The 20512-nt window shown below is 35.6% G+C and overlaps 2 pseudogenes; both read left to right on the top strand.

Moving 5' to 3' along the window:
- The first annotated feature begins 2126 nt into the window (after positions 1-2126).
- Positions 2127-3962, top strand: LOC143686536 (heterogeneous nuclear ribonucleoprotein Q pseudogene; annotated as a pseudogene).
- A 7463-nt stretch (positions 3963-11425) lies between these two features.
- Positions 11426-11860, top strand: LOC143686534 (BBSome-interacting protein 1 pseudogene; annotated as a pseudogene).
- The last annotated feature ends 8652 nt before the right edge of the window (positions 11861-20512 follow it).

Raw genomic sequence — 20512 nt, 5'->3', positions numbered from 1 at the left:
TAAGAGTCTCCAGTGGGAGTACTGTTTTGGCAAACAAGAAAGAAATGAAGTTTTTGCCTCTAAGAACCCGAGTTCATCATATAAGATGCCCCTTTTGTGTTATTATTCCACATCAATATGTCCAGCTGGGCTCAATAGAAGAGAAAGATGCCCACATTCTACAGAAGTTGCATGCAGAGAACAGGCAAGTAAAAGTGTTAGAGACCTAGGGGTATGGTTTAAACACCTGGGATGAAAAGCATATCCATAGACATCTTAGTTGCAGGAGCCCATAAAATTGTCATTTCTTCCTTAACTTAATCTAGTTACTAGTGGATTTTCTATTTTTGTAAGTAATTTATCTTTGCTAAGAAAGTCAGGTTCTAGATTTGAATTTACTCTTTCAGGATTTTTCTCCTTTTACAATCCTCTCGATGTGGAAATATATATATTCTTTAAATTAATTTTTTAAAATAAATTACTTTTGTTATTCTTGCTTCAAAACTGTTACCTAAGACAGAGCGATCTATTTCAATAACGGATATAGTTCATATAAATGTTTCTCTTTATTTCTGTCATTTCCCTTTATGATATGGTGCAATATATTTGAACTAGTTCCTAAAATGATTAAGCTTTTGTGCACCTCTAATCAGCTAATCAATATAAAAACATTTAGATAAGTTGACCTATCCATGGGGTTGCATTTAATTTCATCATTGCCTTGTAAGATGTATTTTACTATTTGTTGTTATTGTGTATTGTTTTCTAATTTGAGAGTGTATTTCAAGACTATAACACATTGATTAGCAATAAGAAGAGATAAGAGGAGATGTATCACACAAACGGCATCATAATAACATGCTGTCAGCAGCCTGATTTTATAACTTCTATGACTCCTAATAGAAATGTATTTAGACTGTGAGAATATAGCTAAAAGAAAAAGCATAGACACTGCCTATTAGTTAATCAAATTGAAAAAATGTTGAAGACAAATGGAAAAAATCTGGAGCTAACTTAGCAGTGTAGTATATCCTTTACAGTAATGAACTACTTATCAGGAGAGTTTATGGGAACCCATGCTTCTCATACAAAACATGATAAAAAGCTTGAATCCATTGATTTTTTTTAGAGTACTAATGACCATTATTTTGCTGATTCTGGTCAAAGAAGGAATAACATGTTGCAAATGATTAATCAAGGTCAACTTTGCTATGTATATTTGGAAATTTATCATCTAGAAAAATGTATAGAGAATAATTGGAAACCTATTTCTCCTATACTTAAGCAATATCATAAAATTCAATAACGTATCATTTATTGTAGTTTTAAACCCCAGAAAGTTTACAGCATGTACAATATAGAAAAATAATAACATGATTTGAATGTATGGACTACTTTGGTGGCTTAATCACCATTAAATTCTGTGGTCCATTTTCAAATTTCTTCTCTGACAGACTGCAGTTTGAAACTCAGAACAGAGTAAATTATTTCCGAAATTCATTTACTTAAAATATATACTCACAAACCCTGCTACTGAAGGAGAATGGAAATAATAAGTAGAGAGTGAGTTCTAGCTATACTCACTAAAAGAAATACCTAAGTACATCTTAATTTTTTTGTACTACACAAACCAGGATATACACAACAAAAGCAAATATCAAAAAGTGACTTTCTATTTATAAACGTAGGAAAATCCATTCAAATATTGTTAAAACATGGCAATATGACTTAAGAAAATGCATCCCTCGGGGACTGGGCCGGGAGAACGAGGGAGGGTGCGAGCGAGCCAGCGAGGCAAGGAAAGGCGGCCACTGGTGTCTGAGCGACCGCGGACTAGAGGGAAAGAAGCAGGGAGGGAAGAAAGGCCGCGAGAAGGCAGACAGAGGCTAGTGGTGGTAATAGGGGGAGAAGGAGGAGCTGGAGGAGGGCAGTGGCTTGCGGGAGGGAGAGAAGCGGACGCGCTCGGGAGGGGAAAGGGGTGCGCGCTCGGAGGCGAGGGGAACCGGATCGGGTTTGCTGCCAGCGGCGTGAGCTTCGGGGCGGTTTACAACAGCTCCACTCGCGCGGGACACAGTGAGCAGCGAGCACGCGTTTCCCGCAACCCGATCCCCTTGGACAGGATTCCTCCACCGCAGCCCAACGGGAGATCTCTGGAAACAGGGCTACAGAACATGTTAATGGAAATGGTACTGAAGAGCCCATGGATACTACTTCTGCAGTTATCCATTCAGAAAATTTTCAGACATTGCTTGATGCTGGTTTACCACAGAAAGTCGCTGAAAAACTAGATGAAATTTACGTTGCAGGGCTAGTTGCACATAGTGATTTAGATGAAAGAGCTATTGAAGCTTTCAAAGAATTCAATGAAGACGGTGCGTTGGCAGTTCTTCAACAGTTTAAAGACAGTCATCTCTCTCATGTTCAGAACAAAAGTGCCTTTGTATGTGGAGTCATGAAGACTTACAGGCAGAGAGAAAAACAGGGGACCAAAGTAGCAGATTCTAGCAGAGGACCAGAAGAGGCAAAACTTAAGGCACTCTTGGAAAGAACAGGCTACACACTTGATGTGACCACTGGACAGAGGAAGTGTGGGGGACCACCTCCAGATTCTGTTTATTCAGGTCAGCAGCCTTCTGTTGGCACGGAGATATTTGTAGGGAAGATCCCATGGGATCTATTTGAAGATGAATTTGTTCCTTTATTTGAAAAAGCTGGATCTATCTGGGATCTCCGTCTGATGATGGATCCACTCACCAGTCTAAATAGAGGTTATGCGTGTGTCACTTTTTGTACAAAAGAAGCAGCACAGGAGGCTGTTAAGTTGTATAATAATCATGAGATTCATTCTGGAAAACATATTGGTGTCTGCATCTCAGTTGCCAATAATAGGCTGTTTGTGGGCTCTATTCCTAAGAGTAAAACCAAGGAACAGATTCTTGAAGAATTTAGCAAAGTAACAGAGGGTCTTACAGATGTTATTTTATACCACCAACCGGATGACAAGAAAAAAAACAGAGGTTTTTGTTTCCTTGAATATGAAGATCACAAAACAGCTGCACAAGCAAGACGTAGGTTAATGAGCAGTAAAGTCAAAGTATGGGGAAATGTTGGAACTGTTGAATGGACTGACCCTATAGAAGATCCTGATCCTGAGGTTATGGCAAAGGTGAAAGTGTTGTTTGTACACAACCTTGCCAATACTGTAACAGAAAAGATTTTAGAAAAAGCATTTAGTCAGTTTGGGAAACTGGAGCGCGTGAACAAACTAAAAGATTATGCTTTCATTCATTTTGATGAACAAGATGGTGCTGTCAAGGCTCTGGAAGAAATGAATGGTAAAGACTTGGAGGGAGAAAATATTGAAATTGTTTTTGCAAAGCTGCCAGGTCAGAAAAGGAAAGAAAGAAAAGCTCAAAGGCAAGCAGCAAAGAACCAAATGTATGATGATTACTACTATTATGCTCCACCTCATATGCCCCCTCCAACAAGAGGTCGAGGGCGTGGGGGAGAGGTGGTTATGGATATCCTCCAGATTATTATGGATATGAAGATTATTATGATTATTATGGCTATGATGACCATAACTATCGTGGTTATGAAGATTTTCAAGCTGGAGCTAGAGGAAGGGGCGGTAGAGGAGCAAGGGGTGCTGCTCCATCCAGAGGTCTTGGGGCTGCTCCTCCCCGTGGTAGAGCCGGTTATTCACAGAGAGGAGGTCCTGGATCAGCAAGAGGCATTCGTCGTGGCAGAGGAGGTGCCCAACAACAAAGAGGCCACGGGCAGGGAAAAGGGGTCGAGGCCGGTCCTGACCTGTTACAATGAAGACTGACTTGCTATGTGGGATTACACCAGAAGCTTGCAGTGGAGTAATGGTAAGGAAATCAAGCAACCTTAAATATCTCGACTGTATAGGAGCATATTCTATTGCAGAAGACCTTCCTATGAAGATCATGGAATCAAATACGGGACATTGAACTAATACTTGGACTTTCATATGAATTTCTTTAACAATTTTCTCTATAGTGCAAGTTATTAAACTAAAGCTACTCTATTTTCCAAATGTGTTCCAACAGAAATCCTTCATAACTTCTAGCATGGTATCTTAATAAAGAATAAAGTTCTTCTCTCTAAAAAAAAAAAAGAAAGAAAGAAAAGAAAATGCATCCCATATATGGCATTGTCAGGGATGGCCAAAAGCATATGACAAATAGGAATAGAACAAAACTCGAACGGAATAAATAATGGCATACGTGTTTATATAAAAAGAAGAAGTAGGAAAAGAGGGATTAGAGGAATTATCCTATATAATGGATATTTTTCAAAGACCAAATAAAGGCTTGGGCAACCAAAGCAATCTAGAATTTTTTTTAAAGGATTGCCTAGGGGTTGAAACTGGGTAACTTTGGGGGAACCTCAGGGCTGAGGAAATAGTGGAAAGCAGCCAGCTACAGGAAGTAATGCCATTTCACAGTAAATGCAATTGGGTCCACAATTGGAGAGAAAGAACCCTCATCATGGATTGACTCATGTCCCCCACAAATACATGGTCAAGTTCTAACCCCTGGGCCTGTGGATGTGAACCCATATATAAATATGAACTTTGAAGATGCTGTTAAGGTGAGGCCAAGGTGTATCAGGGTGGACCTTAATCCAATACCACAGAAGTTCTTATAAAATCCAGTGTGGCTGGAGTTCCATAAACAAATGAAATTTGGACTCAGGAGTAATAGGAAGCAGCAAGAGACAGATGGCCAAAGCACAGAAGCAGAGACTGAGTTATGGATTGCCAGCAAGCCACCACCAGAATGTCACAGACTTCAGAGAAAGCATAATGCTGCCAACACCTTGATTTTGGACTTTTAGCTTCCAAAGTTGTGGGGGGAAAATGAATTCCTGTTTTGTAAACCAACTAGTCCATGGTAATTTGTTACAGCCATGCTAACAAACTAACACCATAACGAATATCTGTCAATTGCACATTTGCCATAAGAGGGTAATCACACAAAAAAATTCCTTCTACCACTCAGGTAAGAGCTAAACATCAAATTATTTCTCCTCTGTCTCCCAGTCCCGTCCCCTTTTACAGAAGCAAAAAATATTAGGTGTAGAGCAGAAGAGGAGGACACAGACAGGAAAAAGAAATCCTCTCATAACTGCACGCTTTAGGATCTGAGATGAGGTTGAGTTGGCATTGGGAAGACACTATAAACTGAATTTAAAGAAAAAGTTTTAATATTAAGCTGAAAGAGATCATTTAATTACTGAAATAAGTTTCTACTTGGAATTGACATGGACAAAAATAAAACTATGAGAACTCAAAATTTCATCCAGGGGCTCAAAAGGGAAAAAAAATGTCTAGATCAAAGGTTTGAAAGGCTTATGGGAAATAATATCACTGTCTGCTTGTTTTCAAGAAGGCCAACTTATTCACATGATAATGATTACAGTGTCATGTGAGAGCTGGGACCCCAGGGGACCATATGGAAATGACAAAGGAGAGAAAGCAATTAGAAGAGCAATGAGTGTACACTGACAACACATTATGATAATGTCCCAACTTGAATAGGGACAGTCTTCAATATGAGTTCAAGTTATGTCTCCTTCACGAAGAGAGGCAAGCTAAAAAATCTTTGCCACGTAAGTGCTTATCCTGTTGACTATTTAGCTAATCTTTTCCTGTAATGTTGTTTGCTTTCAGAGATCTAAGGAAATCACTTACATACTGCCATAGGAATCTATTCACTATTAGCCACTGGGACACCCAATAATATCCTCTGTACAATATTTATTTTTCTGATTGATTCTGTCTTGACTTTTTTTCTCTCAAGAAGTCTGCTTAAGCTCCTTAATTTTACTTGATGAATGTGGACATTTTGTTATTACTCCTTTTCTTTTTTATAAAAGAATATGCTGACATACTGGGAAAGATAAATAAATAAACCATCAAATAAGCAAACAGATCACTGAAACTTTTTATCAACTCTGTGGTTGATAATTATTTCTTTTGTGAAGATGCCTGAAAGAGAGAATAAATACTCCTAAATTAAAAGATGTGGGAGGGTCCCTTTCTCCTATTTGTTTATTATAATTACTTATTAATCACTTATTTTGTGCTTAGCATAGGGGTGCAAGTGTAGTGAATTAAGCAGACAGAACCCCTTCATGAATGACACTTTACAGGAGGGGAGATAAATAATTAGTTAGAAAAAAATATGCACAACTCTGATATGTGCTACAAGTGTAACATAAATGTGTTAAAAGATCTGCATCGTGGCCAAGATAGAATCCCAGAGAGTAACCTCTGAGGAATAGCTATTTAAATGAAACCTGAAGTATATGTAAAAGTTTTCAAGGTGAGGAAACAAACAAAAAACCAGGAGTATTCTGAGTTAATTGCCTGTGTGAAAGCCCTTAGGAAAAAAGAAACAAGGAGCTTTAGAAAAGTAGGGGGGATTATTGGATTATTGCACATGAAGCAAGGATGCAAGGGGAGAAAGTAAAAAGTAAGAAAGTGCCAAATCATTTAGGGTTTCACAAGTCAAGGTAAAGATTCTGAAAATTTATGCTAATAGCAGTGGATGAAACCATTGAAGAGTTTTAAACTGATGGGTAAAATAATCAAACACTATCACAGTTACTGATTTTACCTTTTAAAATATTCTCTGTTCCTATGTGTACTACACTCAGTTCTAAGGGTTACTAAATAATCTTTTATGTGGTATGAATATATGGCTTGAATATTTACATAATTCTAATTTTTTTTAAATATTACTAAATTATGTTGTATTTCTAAACCTTGCTAATGATGCTTGAGATCGTTTAGATTATACTTTTATTTTCTATGACTGTATCATCCAATACCTATGAATTTCTGTAGGATATCTATTCTGGATGAACCACAATTCTAGTTTGCCCTGACCCTTCCTGGATTCAGTCCTGAAAGTACCACATTCCAGGAAACTCTTTGAGCCAGGCAAACTAAGATGGTGGGTCACCATTTTTATCTGATACAATTAGCAAATAGAATGGAAGAAAAGAGAGTCTAGAACCCTAGTAATTTCCTAGAGAAACAGAATCTATCATTTTTACATCAATATGCACTTTAAAATGTGTGGAAAGACCTAATCTTAATGCAACTATTGATTTAACCCAATAGCTGCTCATTAACAGCCCATCGTATATGAATTTCTAGGCCAGGTTCTGGAGTATAGAAATAAATAGGGACATTGCCTTCTCTACTTAGAAAAGAAAAGCAAGAATAATAATTGCCCAATTAGGTTCTTATGACAGAAAAACACGAGACTTAAATGTAAAGTTGTGAAAGTTCAGTAGAAAAAGCAATGAAATTAAGAACCAGGTTGAGGAGCACACAAAGAAGACATTTGCATGGTGTGTGAATTTGAAGTTGTTATGTACTCCAGAAAAGGCCATGTTCTTTTAATCCGTTCTTGTGGGCGCAGACCTAGTGTAGGTGGGATGTTTTGGTTAGGTTATTTCAATTGAGATGTGGCCCATTCCATTTAAAGTGGGTCTTAATCCTTTTTCTGGAGTCCTCTATGAGAGGATGAAAGCCAGAAAAAAACCCAGAGAGCTGGAAGAAGCCCCAGAGAAGCTGAGAGACAAGGGCTTACCCAGAGAAGCTGAGAGAGCTACTGAAGCCAGAGAACCCAGGAGAGAAAGACAAGCAGATGCAAGGCCATGTGTCTTCCCACGTGGAGAAGCATCTCAGACACCAGCAGCCTTTCTTTAGAGAAGGTATCCTCCCTTGATTTCTTAATTTGGATGTTTACATGGCCTTAGAGTTGTAACTTGTAAGCTAATAAATCCACATTGTTAAATGCGTGTCCACTTCTGGTATATTGCATTCTAGCAGTTTTAGCAAACCAAAAACACATGGAAAATACAGCCAGTTAGAGAAAAATGACATTACCATTAGGCAGTACATACATGTTAAGCCTTTATGGCAATGAGGTATAAAAGGTGAAAGATATAATAAGTTCCATGGAGAAATATTTATTAGTCACAAGAAAAATAATAATACTAAAAATTAACATTTATTGAACTCTTTTTTTTGTACCAGGAACTGTATTCTGCGCTTTACCTAAATAATCCCAATTTATCTTCACACACCCTTCTGTGACAATTGTGTTCCTTACTAGAACCAGTGGAGGCATAGAAACAGATGGCCTAATTTCTTAATTTGTATCCCTATTGGTTATACATAAACACACAGTAGTTGGAATATGAATTAATTTAAATATTTAAATATATCATTAAATCATTTCAAAATGCAGTTATTATGGATTCATGTCAACACAGTTTGTATGAAGTGACTGATTGTGATAGTTTCAAATTTAAGTAGAAGACTTGCTATACATGAACTTATTTTTAGGCAGAAAAACTGTTAACATAATTTCTGCCATAAAAATCTTCAGACATTCTCTGTCATGTATAAGTTATGTAGATTTGCCTGTAATGCACAACCAAATCACATGGGCTTAGAAGGCATGTGGCAGAATGCAGTACCACAAAGCTCAATCTCAAGCCACATTCTCTGTGATTGAACATATGCATACACTGGACCAGAAAGGGGACTGTCAGCCTCATCTTATCCACAAACACAGTTTGAGTTTGAAAGAAGCTTAAAGCATTCACATAAAATAAAATTAAAATAAAAAATTAATTCTAATTTGTGATAAAACCAGAACACATATAAATTGAAAATTATGGAAGTTATGAATTAGTTGAAAAAAGTTCACTGAATAAAATGCTTCATCTATATTGCTGATGCTTGAAAGTAAAAAAGAGAACATTGAGACTAATAGGTAAAATTATTTGGGTGATACATGAAAGCAGCAAATATTCTGAAGAGAAAGAAGGTTCACATTGGAAATTTTGATTAAATAAAGTAATATTTAAAAGAAGAATGGAAAACCACCTAATCTTTGAAATGTAAATTTATGTTAATTGCTTTTATCAAATTTACAATCAATTTATTTTTTAAATGGGCATTCAATGCTGTAACATATGAAAAGCACTCTACACACTTAATACCAACAGATGTATTCATCTATATTGTGGTCTATCATCCATTGATATTTGTTTTCTTTAGAAAACATCTCATTATACTAGAAAAACCAGAAGTTGGCCAGATATTTTGATCCAGAGTCTGAAAAGTCCTTTTCTCTTGAGATCCATGCTGCCTAATTAGTCAATAACACCATCTAACAGTGAGTACTGCAAAGTTCAGACATAAAGCCCTGGAAATGTAATCATGGCATTAAGGGCAGACTTTGCACATTAATTTGGTAGTATAAAAACTTAGCATGTAATAAATAACTCAGAAAAACACTCCAATGCTAACTTCACAAATAAAATCTTTCAAAACCTCCCCCAGAGACAAGTTCTGAAATGACTATGTTCTACAGTGTGGAAAATTGTGACCCTCTCTGTTCCTTTAAAGGTAAATGATTGACAATTTTAAATGCAAATTAAGTGCTAATAATCATGGAAGGGAAGGTCTCAGCTCAAAGTCCATTGGATACAGATCTCTAGGTTATAAATAAATTTATTAATCACTGGTTTAGTTTGGATTTCTCTCTCACATATATACATGCATACTATGAAAACATGTAGATACCCATATTCTGTAGATATGAAAATCAATTCAGTGATTTTCACTGCACTGACTTTCTCTTTTCATAATTCTTTTTTAAGAAGTCAGCAAAATGTGTTAGATTTCTGTCCTTACTGAACTGTGCTTCTCTGTACAATTTGTCAATCTAATTCATTAATGTAGTATGGAGCCAGGAAATGTATGGTCTTGATGATGGTGACTGAGGGATGCTATGCTTGTTAAGCTTTAAGCAAGATTGCCAGAGGTCCCGGTTGCAGGGACTAGCATTATTTTTTCTTGTTCTGTCATTCACTTGGTAACTTGTTCATTCTCTTCCTTTCTTTTCATTGATCCATTTGCATCAAATATCAGTTTGCTATCCTAACCATGATTCATAATAACATCACAACTTTTTGGTAGAAAATTATATCATGTTCAGTCTTACATCTAAAAATCAAGGTTACCTGTACAAAATAGTCTTCCCATAAGATTTAGCTAATCCATGGTCTCCTAAGTGTCAGTGTAAAGATGATCTCAAGGCAAGAAATTCTTGGAACTCTCCAATTCAAATTGCATGATTTTGTCATTATTAATCATAGTACCTTATATAATTTTCTTCACATTTTGAGATTAATTTTACATATTGACTTCATTTGTTGTCTGTCTCTCCTCTAGAATATAACCTGCATGGGGAAGTAGGTCTTTGTCTAATATTTTCATTACTGAATTTCCAAAATGTAGAACAATACTTGAAAAATATTAGGAATTATTTTGATATATGAATGAAAACATGTAAATATCACTTTTTTGTTTAGGGTGTGAGTGGGGCAAAGTATTCCAAAACAATTCTATAAAATTCAGAAGTGACTACATATATGTCAGAATTGGCTAAGGCATGACTAATTTTCTTAATGCCAAGGGCCTGACCTCCTCTTTGTATTCTGCACAGAATAGGTTTTATAAAGTTAAAAATAATAGTGCTTCAAAATACATTTTAAAGAGTTAAAATATTTTAGTTATAAATTGTCATATTATATTAAATGCCATTCAAATAAAAAATATATAAGAATCCATAGGGCCAACATATAGTTGGACAAGTTACATACTGCACAACAACATTTGTAAGGCATTGCCATTCACAGAACTAAGATTTTAGATTTAATATTTATTATAACACATTTCCAGACAAAGTAAAATCCCTTGTCATGCAAAAATATTTATTATATTATCTGACAATAGTCTTCTAACACATTGGGCTAAACCCATTTCCACAAAGGTTACCAGATGAACTGGGGCAATCATGGAGATCTAGAGCAGGACTCTTGGTGCATGAGAAAATTCACTAATTCTTTGAACTCATTATTAAATATATTCAAAATAATCAGGTAATGCTCTGATTAATATATATCTATTTAATTATACAGTTTCTACTATCGTTAGATGAAGAGTGAACTCCTAAAATCAAGTTCATTTTCAATAACTTTGACCCAATGTGAAAACCTGGCCCAGGTTGCCACGTAATTTATATAGAGGACTGGAACCCCAGGTTCTTTATTTTTCCCTTTTAAAATAATTTTCATTATATCAGTAAATTGGCATAAAGATATTCTCCAATACATGCATAGAAAAACAAAGAAAGTTAGACGGCAGAAGGAAAGGTGAATGAAATAGTGCCCAGAGAGGAGCACATGGGCAGAGAGAGAGAGAGAGTTGAGTCCATAGATGCTTTGCCTTGGGAATGGCTGGGATTTCCAATTGCAATCCTTCAAGTGTAGAGTTTCTTCCAACCCTTAAGTTCATGTATACATTCAATAAATCATTCTTCTCAAGGGGCGCCCATTCTCGACCAAGGTACGAAGGAACTGTATCCAATACTCCAAACTCACTGTATTCAAAAATTCAGATATGGCAGAAGTGAAGTCAGTGTTCCGGGAAGTTCTTCCAAAACAAGGACAGTTGTCTGTGGAAGATGTAACCACGATGGTGCTGTGTAAACCCAAACTTTTACCCTTGAAATCTCTGACTCTGGAAAAACTGGAGAAAATGCAGCAAGCTGCACAGGATACAATTCGCCAACAAGAAATGGCAGAGAAGGAATCACAGCAAAGAACCGACTGAATGATGAGTTGGCACTTCCACGAGCACCCCACCAACTATTTAATAACTAGAAAATAATATGCTGAAAATAGTATTTGTTGATAAAACCAATAGTATTCATATAAATGATACAAAATACCGAAGACTGATGAAACCTATATTATGAATTTTAAAATGTTGGTTGCTGTTGAACACAAAGCTTTAAACTAAAATTTACAGTTTGTTTACCCAAGTGTTTAGAACTGCAAATTTTTATTCAACATTCCTATTACTGTCAAGTTTTATGGATAACATTCTTAGGCACTAAGTATCGAAATGCAACTTTCTGTTTACAGAGAATCAACTACACCTCTTATTAAAAACCTACATTTGAAGATACATTCTAATCATGAATAAGGTGTTCATGTTGGGCTTTTATGTTACCTAACATAATATTTTACTAATTTTATGCATCCTATCATGTTTAAAGCTAACTTGCCTGACTGATCCTAATCAATGACAAAACTGTTTTCTTATACAAATTTGATTTTTAAAAAACCCTTATCTATTCCATATAGTCACCTATATTCTTAGTTTGATTATTTTTTTTAATTATATGGCTATCTTTACCTTCCAGGTATCAAACAATTAAAAACCTGAAAATGATTATTATAATTATCTATATAAAACACAGTAATGTGAACTTTAAAGAACTCGTGAAAAATATTTGAAGTTAAGTTCAGCCTTTTAGCTCTAAAAGACTATACTTAAACCTATAATAGGTATATTTCTAAGCATACCTCTGTAAATTCTGACTATAATTCTAGATGGGTTTGCAGTAGTCAATAATAGACTATTTAAATTCACAGAGGCCTTGAGGCCTTGCTGAATAATTAGGCTCTACAAAAGATAGATTAGAAATGTGATCATTCTTTAGATCACTGTTATTTATTCATAGCTAGTATTATTGTCTCAGACACCGGTAATGTAAAAAGTCGAGTATTTGAAGAATAATTTTTATAACACTAACATTCAGTAATGGACTTTAAGAATAATGAAAGATATTACACAAATTTTAGAAACTTCATTAAGCTCTAGATATGATCAGTATACACGAGACTTAAATATGCATGTGTTTTTCCCTAATATAATATTAAAAGAATTTATTTACTACTGTATTTTTGATTTAAATGCTAATTCACTAGATTCAAATGTGATTCTTTATATGATTTAAAATTTGCTGTGTAAATAAATTTTAAGTTTTTAAAAAGACCTAAAATAAATGTACTTCCAATAAAGAATCAACCCTGCTTCACAAAAAAAAATCATTCTTTTCCTCTCTTGAAATTAATGAAGTTACATTTGTATTATTTGTAATCAAAGAAAGACTAACACTGTCTTCATTATTTGCTGAGTATTTGATTTGCTCCAAACAGTTTAAATTTTCTCTGAAATGTCATGCACATGGAAAACAAAAAATATGTATCATGAAGATTTATGAGTTATATGTAATTTAATGCAGACGTTCAATATGTAGTATCTGGCAATAAACCAATGCATTATTTTACTTATGATTTTAAAATTTCTTGCCTGTTTTCCTCATCTCTTATGGTTAAAAAAGTTCTGGGGGAAGAAGGAGGAAGTTAGTAAATTTACATATTGTTCAAACCACATACTCTGAATTTTTGTACTATTTTCATAATTGGCAACTGCATACACTGACAGGTAGAGTTTTAAGATAGAGAGATGCTTACCTACTGAAGTTCAATGAAAATTATGATAAAATTTTTATGAAGATGAATTTTCAGATTTATTGAGCAGTTAATCTAGGCATTATCTAAGATAGTCTGAAAACGAATAGCTTAGGTTTAACAGAAAGAGATTTTAGTCAGGGCATTTCATTTTCCATATAATTCCCATATGGAAATATGTTCAAAGAACCTAACATAGTGTTCAGCTCATCATATGCACTTGTCATATATTAATTCTGTTGGATTCTACCACCACTACCCTTTATAATTTAGATAATAATTAGTTCTGTGACTTTTCTTGATTCAATCAGACCATATGTCATGAAATGTTCAAAGAAAGCAATAAGCTAGGACAAATGAGGTAATAGTAGTGAATAAGAAAAGCAGGCTCTGGAATGGCTCAGAAGTAAAACAGAGCAACAAATCTCTTAGTCCAGGGACAAGAACTGGAAAAACTCTTAAAGTTTTGTTACCAAAGCAAGGTAGATACTTATTTCTAGTCTAAGATAGGATTTAAGGTAAAAAATATCAAAAATAAGTATTAATTTATACTGTATTTTTTAAAAATGAGACTAGCCAAATCAACAGTGATTGTATAATCACTCTTTAGGAAGAGATTGTGAGGTAGGTTGTACAAAAGATTCCATGAATTACAGGTAGGTATCCCTTAAATCTTTCAATTCCTCAATAACTATACTGTTACTCTAACTGGAAATATGGCTGTTACTAAATATGGGAATTAATAATAGTTCTCATACATAGAACTTCAGCATCAGTTGTTCAGTTCTCTTCAAAGGTACTTCTGTAATATAATAACTGAAGTATTTATACAAAAGATGTATGAGAATATGACATAATTTAAGACTGGAATAAGTCCAAAATTATATTCCCTTCCTATCTCTCCTCCCACTTTGTAAAACTCAATTTTTAATGATTCATTTTTAAAAATAGGTAAATATTGAAATGTTGATCATTCCTTATGACGGTAAAAAGAAATTACCAGATATAATGTCTGTTTTATTTACTCATGCATCTCTAGCACCTAGAACTATGTCTGAGACATCATGCCACTCAATAAATATTTTATGACTGAACAAATAACATTAACTAGATCATAAGACCCAGATTTTTAAAAAAGTTTAAATAATCTTTTAGAGTTGTAAAGATTTCAGCTTTAAAGGTAAAATGTCATGTAACGGCACAGTAGTGAAAGTGAACTTACTCTATTTGATGAGTGTTAATCTAGTGGCATATGCTGGCCACATTACTTTATAACACAACAATTAACCAAGTAAAATTTTATAATTGTTAAAGTGAATTGGAAACTTTTAATAGTACTGAAAACCAATGGACGGTATGATAGGACAAAGCAGTACAAGAGCTGAAGGAGTCATTGTGTAATATTTAACTACAACTGTTACAACTTTTGAGGTAATTAGCAAGGTCCTTACTAAAACTGCTACAAAACAAAGATGAATACCACAATCAGAGGCCAAAAAGTAAACAACTGCCATTGATAAAGTACTTCATTTTAGAATATAGATAGGTCTGGGAAATGTAAATTACCCAGAGTAAGACAAAATCAAAATATTTTATTGCAAACAAATTCTGATTATATATATTCACCTCATATTTTCCATTCTGTTAGATATGAAATAAATAAGAATGCACCTTCACCTCTGCTAAACAAGATCAACTAATATGTCGATATAAATATTTTGAAATGTATCAATGCCTTCATGACAAATAATGATATGGAGTAGAAATAACATATTAGGATAAGATGGCCCAATAACAACCATTTCACCTAGAGAAACTGTTGCTTTTGATGCAAAATCTAGTCATGGCCATGGCATTTGATTCCAGAGATATATAAGAAGTGTTAAGAGACATACTTAACATAAAGCTGGGGAAATTTTAAATTATGGTAGGGATTTCAATGAGTTCTAGATTTTTTTTTCTGATATTGTCCAAGTAATGAGCATTGACTATTAAATGTTACTGTTTCAAACTGAAATTTATTGGCTGCATTATGGGAAAAGTTCTGAGTATTCAACTAAGTTTTTAAGAATCTTATTTTGGAGGGATGAAAATTTCTAACTACAAGGAACTCTATGTCACACACAATGGATTTACACATTACCAACTTTCTCTGATTTATTGTGATGTTTTTGAAAATGATTGCATCTCGGTTTGGGTCCCGTTTCTGTCTTTCACAAATAAGCACTGGAGTTTCTTACTGATGTTGAACAGAATCTTCATCTTAAACTGAAAAAATATTAGCCAGATATTCCTGTGGTTCTGATTTTTTTTTAGAGTTCTTCTCTCCTCAATAAGGAACTTATATTTGTGATTTGTTAAAATGGAGGTAATTGTATCTCATTATATTTAATAAAATGTGATTTTCATTAAGTATTTTGAAATATATTAAGATTACATTGGATTGCAAGTAAAAACAACACTCAAAATAAATGTGCTTTGAGAAAAATGCAATTTTATTTCTCAAATACGAGTCCATAGGTATAAGATCAAAGATTATAAGAGCATTCTCTTGCCAGCAAACTTCATAATTTCCTGGATATAAAGAGATTAGGGGAAAAAAAGAACCAGGGTGATTGTGAGGTTTAGCTTGAATAAATGGATGGACTGAATATGGTAAGTGAAAAGGGAAAGTTAATGGTTTGACATTTAGATATGATGTGGTGCAGATTAAAATACAGAGAATTTTAAATTTTGATCTGGATATTGTAAGAAAATTTTTGTCTTGAATGCTATATTTGAGAGTCATCTATTGAGCAAGGAAGTTTGGTCTGCTTTTGTTTGTTTTTCAGATAATTGATTCAATTGTGTATCTTGCAGTTTATGTCTGGGTTGTCTCAAAATTAATGATAGAAAAAGCCATGGCAGAAGAAAGAATCTTAATATTAGGACAACCACCAGAGTGACAAATATGATTCTGGCAAGGATCTCCTATGATGTAATTTGTAGAAAGTAATGCAGATAAAAATGTGTTATCAAGGGTGGGGTATTTAAGAAGGAAAGTAATATTTTCATTGATGGTCCTGGTAAATCAGAGATGTCCTCAAAACTTCCCAGTGGTGAATGGAAGCAGGGCCATAGTCAGAAGAAAAGCTGTTATGGGGGATGGGGAGGAAAGAGTATAGAAGAGGAAATTCAAATGACCAAAAAAGAACTATATAAGCAAAATAATAATTAATGAGAAGAATAGTAACCACATGGTCCATGGGATAGGAAGAGAAGAAGAGTCTGATGATATGGAGCCAAATTAGGAACTTATCAAAGAAGTAGGGAAATTGTATTGATACATCTGAACCAATAACCTAAGTGTGTGTATAGGGGCACAGAAAGGGATGTTCTTCCCTGAGGGCTATTGAAACTGCACTGAATTATTGACTAAGGGTGAGTTTTGGTGAGAAAATGTCAGGCAAGGAAAAGAAAATGAGGGATGGCAGGTCCTATGGGCCTGCAGCATCTGCTCAGATCCCATGTTTATGGTGGCTGTTGGCCACCAAGAGACTCAACCTTGGTATCTGCTTTGTGCAGCTTTCAGGACTACTCAGGCTGTTGTCCATGGTGCTGAAGTGTCAATGTCAATTTTTGGTCAGCTTGCTCTCACCGTTGAACACCGTTTTCTCTTTTTTCGATGTCAGGCAAAGTAAGAGTGTTTTTCTGCAAATATTTAAAACACAAAGGAATTCACTGAATTTATCCTGAGTCTAATAAATAATATGTGATTCCACCTCAATTCTTAACTTGCTTTACTTTTAGAAAGATATGATTAAGTTTCTGCTTCATTCCCTCCTTCTATTTAGTGAAATATCTATCTACATTATCTATCCCAATGAGCAACAATATTTAAGAAGAAAACAGACTTTTGATTAATAATTACATCTCTAAGTATTTTCAAAGCAATGTGAAAGTGATCCAATTCATAGATTTATTCATATAAACTTTATTTAAATATCTAGAAAACAAAAATATTAATAGACCTTGCTTCTTGCCATGGTCAGGTAATCTATTAGTTAGAGTTCTCTATAGAAACAAAATCAACAGGGGACACTCGCAAATATAAAATTTATAAAGTGTCTCACGTGACTGCAGAAAGTCAGAGTCCAAAGTCCCCAGGGCAGGCTGTGAAGCTGACGATTCTGATGGAGGGTCTGAACGAACTCCACAGGAGAGGCTCACCAGCCAAAACAGGAAGAGCCTGTCTCTTCTGAGTCCTTCTTAAAAGGATTCCAGTGATTAGATTGAGCATTACTCATTGCAGAAGGCACTCCCCTTGGCTGATTACAAATGGAATCAGCTGTGGATGCAACTGACCTGATCATGATCTAATTCTATGAAATGTCCTCATTACAACAGACAGGCCAGCACTTGCCCAACCAGACAAACAGGTACCCAGTTGACACATGAACTTGACCATGACAGGTAACATTGTCCATTTATCAGTATGTGCCAGGCAAAGTGTACTTGTACTCACATGCTCATCCATTTATGCATTCACACATTGATTTGACAGATATTTTGGTGCTTGCTACCTGCAATGCACTCTGCTTGGAGTTAGGTGTAGCATAATGAAACAAACAGGCAGGTTGAAACTTGCAATGAGTTTACTGAACTCATTGGGGAGAGAAAGGAAATAAAAATAGTGATGCAGGTGTATAATTACACACCACAAAAAGCATACTAACACAAACTCAGAGGGAGGTATAGAGAACATGGTTTAGCTCTGGGTGATTAGAGGCAGCATCCATGAGAAAGTGATATCAGAGCTGAATTCTGAATGCTGAGTGAGAATTAACTGAACAAAAATGGGAGTGATAGAAAGCATTTCACACAAAGGAAAGAGACAGTCCAAAATCCCTGGAAAAAAGGAAGAGTGATTAATTCCAGGGATGTAGAGAGCTTGCAGGGGAAGACTTTGAAATGAGACTGCAGGCAATGTAGGGGTGAGAACTGACTGGGAATTGCAGGCCATGTTAGAGATTTTGTTCTGTATCCTAGGATGGAGAAATGGTAACATCATATCTGCAATTTGAAAATATCATTCTGCCTGCAATTTGGAGAAGGAAAAACAAATTCAGGGAAATAATTTGAAGGCAACTGTAGTATTTCAACTAAGAGAGGCTTGTAGTTTGGACTAGGGAGAGATTGAGATAGAGGGAGGTGGACTAATTTGACAAATATGTAGGATATAGAGCATGTGTGAAATATGATACTGTTATGAAAACATGCTTGACACTTTTCTATAGCATATGTTGCTTTTCCTTTATATCCATGTTTGGGGGAGGCAAAGGATTATGGGGACTATAGGAAAAATGGATAAAACTAAACTTGCCAGTGAACAGTCACTCAATCCACTTCAGTTTAACATCCCAATTCTCTTTGGGGTTATTACTCAGTCCATATTCAAACATCCAGTAAATGCTATTTCTCCTTTGTTAACATAAGTTCTCTTCCCTCCCAGATGCCATGGGAGGCATATACATAGGCCTGTATACAATCTAGCTAGTGGAAGAAGGGTCTCTATGTACCCTGCTGTTCTTTTAGGTCTGTGCCATGTTGTCCTTCATGTTGTCTGATAAATGGGGTCCTCGGGCTGTACTCTGAAGTGAGGTCTGTTCCATCACTGGAAAAACAGAATACTTGTCCTCGGTGATTCTGGATTATCCCTAACAGGAGGTGTTTTTCCTCCTGTTAGGGATTGAATTAAGACCCCCAAAGATATGTTGAAGTCCTGATTCTCAATACCTCAGTATTTTAGTTTACCAAGGCTGCCAGAATTCAATACACCATAAATGGACTGGTTTTATAAAGGGGATTTATTAAGTTACAAATGCACAGTACTTTGGAGAAAAGGCAACTTGCTTTCACCTGGGTTTCTCTGTCACATGGGAAGGCACATGGCAACATCAGCTGGCCCTCTCTCCAGGCTTCCAAGTTCAAGTGGCTTTCCTGGGGGAGTCTCTTCTCTGTATCTCCAAATGTCTGGATCTGAGTTCTGAGGTCTTCTCTTCGGACTCCACCATTTAAGCTTCACTCGTTGTGGAAGGCACTCCCCTTAGCCAACCATAGACATAACCAGCCATAGATGAAATTCACATACTGATGATTTTAGGCCACAGTAACAGAACAACTGGGGACCATCACCTGGTCAAGTTGGCACCTGAACCAAACTACTATACTCACAATGTGACCTTATTTGGAAATAGGGTTGTTTTCTAATTTGCTGGCTGCTGGAATGCAGTATACCAGAAGCAGAATGGCTTTTAAAAAGGGGAATTTAATAAGTTGGTAGTTTACAGTTCTATGACTGAGAAAATGTTCCAATTAAAGCAAGTCTGTAGAAATGTCCAATCTAAGGCATCCAGGGAAAAATACCTTGGTTCAAGAAGGCCTATGAAGTTCAGGGTTTCTTTCTCAAGTGGAAGGGCACATGGTGAACACAGTCAGAGTTTCTCTCTCAGATGGAAGGGCATATGGTGAGCAAGGCGTCATCTGCTAGCTTTCTCTCCTGGCTTCATGTTTCATGAAGCTCCTCAGGAGGTGTTTTCCTACTTCATCTCCAAAGGTCACTGGCTTGTGGGCTCTTTGCTTCTCATGGCTATGTCATCATTCTCTGCTCTCTCTGAATCTCTACCTTTCTCCAAAATGTTTCCTCTTTTATAGGACTTCAGAAACTAATCAAGACCCACCCAGATGGGTGGAGACATGTCATCATCGAATACAGTTTAACAACCACTCTTGGTTAAATCGCATCTCCAGAGAGATGATTTGATTACAGTTTCAGACATATACTACTGAATAAGGATTAGAAGAAACAGCTTTATAAAATGGGATTAGGATTAAAATATGGTTTTCTAGGATACATACATCATTTCAAACCAGCACAGGTTGTTACAGATACAATTAGGTACATTAAAATGAGGTTATACTGGAATGCCCTTAATACAATATAACTGATGTCCTTGTAGGTGGAGGAAATTTGGACTCAGAGAGAAAAAGGGGAGAATGCCATGAGAGCCAAAATCTCACCTGAAGCAAGAAGGAAATGGAACACATTCTT

The sequence above is a fragment of the Tamandua tetradactyla genome, chromosome 6 (assembly GCF_023851605.1).
Source record: "Tamandua tetradactyla isolate mTamTet1 chromosome 6, mTamTet1.pri, whole genome shotgun sequence".
In the NCBI taxonomy this organism is placed as follows: domain Eukaryota; kingdom Metazoa; phylum Chordata; class Mammalia; order Pilosa; family Myrmecophagidae; genus Tamandua; species Tamandua tetradactyla.
This window is presented reverse-complemented; position numbering and strand designations above follow the sequence as displayed.